Source organism: Cariama cristata, unplaced genomic scaffold, assembly GCF_000690535.1.
Source record: "Cariama cristata isolate BGI_N322 unplaced genomic scaffold, ASM69053v1 scaffold31878, whole genome shotgun sequence".
NCBI lineage: Eukaryota > Metazoa > Chordata > Aves > Cariamiformes > Cariamidae > Cariama > Cariama cristata.
The window spans coordinates 11,162-12,648 of NW_009633419.1; positions in this window are offsets into that span (position 1 = coordinate 11,162).

A 1,487-nucleotide genomic window follows, 5' to 3' on the forward strand; every position below is an offset into this window, starting at 1 on the left:
CAACTTACTAAGTACAGCTCCTATCACCAATTCACCAATCCTTGTGTGTCTCTATTAACCGATGGGGCTGTTGCTTTACTACTCAAAAAAAAAAACAAAAAACAAAAAAACAAAAAAAAAAAAACGCGCAACCCTTATCTCCTTGGCAGTTACATTTATGCAGAGTTTTTGACCATTAGCTTTTAGTTGTATAAGAAAAGCTGCGTATAGCATATGGGAGTTAACCCATACTGTGGTTAAGTTTCAGTTACCAAGCAGGTGTGTTTTACCCTGTAGTACTTGTCTGTCCCATTTAATCAGAACATTGGACGAGCTGTCTTTGCTCCAGTTCCTGCTTGAGTCATGGGCTTGCCCAAAAAGCTCCTGCTGACCTCCATGGCAGCCTCTGCCCGGGGCACTACCCTAATCCAGCTGCAGTTTTGCCTGACTGAGCTTTGCTGCTCCAGCCTCAAGGCTTGCAAAGCTTTTCCCTTGCTCAGGGGGCTGTTTGGACTAAGGACCCCCTTGCCTGCCTTCCCCCCCCCCCATGCCATGGTCTGGCTGGCTTTGGAGGGTGCCCCAGAGAGTTGTGGGGTGCCTGATCAGTGCCAGGCTCACTGGGTCCTGTGTGTGCCCCTTCCCCATGTGCTGAGCTGCAGAGGGGGGGGATGCAGCCCTGGGCATCGCTGCCTGGGCATGGTCTCCAGGCTCTCCTTTGCCTTTCCGCAGCCAGCAGCACGCTCCGAGCCCTCACCCACATCCTCCTTGTCCTTCAGGGCTGTGCACCCAGAGCTCTCATCTCTGGGGGCGGCAGGGGAGTATGGGCATTGCCTTCAGGTTGTGCAAAGGCCGCTCCACAGCCCCTGCCAGCATGGGCATGGGCAGGCCTCATGGGCTTTGGTACCTGCAGCAGCACCCCTGGGTGCTCAGATCTTGCTGCGGGTGCCCACAAGTCTTCTGCCCACAGTTTGTGTCTCCACCCTCTCCCCCCACCCCGGCCCTTGTCACAGATGCCGCAGTGATGTGCAGGAGCCCTTCCCTACCGGCCCCCCTCCCTGGTTCTGTGACACCTTCAACCACCCCGGCCGTGCTGGGGGACCATCCCCAGCAGCTCCACTGCTGCCAGGATGCTCCGCAGCAGGCAGGGAGCTGGCTGGACAGGTTAGGAGGCACACATCCATCTTTCCTCAGCTCCCCCCCTCCCCATGCCCCCAGTCAATATGTCTCTCTCCGATGAGAAAGTTAATAAATTTAGCTCTAGATTAAAAGTATCGATCATTTCATTTGTAAGCGATAAATAACCGGGGGGAGCACTGGGTGGCCCGTGGGGAAGGGGCTGCTGGCTCTGGCTGCAGCAACCATGGAGCCCGCGGGGGCCAGGGGCCCTCATATGCATTCTGCCCGGATGCTGGCATTGATTTGCTATTAGTCTCCACGCACCACCCAGTAGCACATCATTCCCGGAGCCGCTATTAATGGCCTTTTGATAAATAATCACTTGTAAGTCA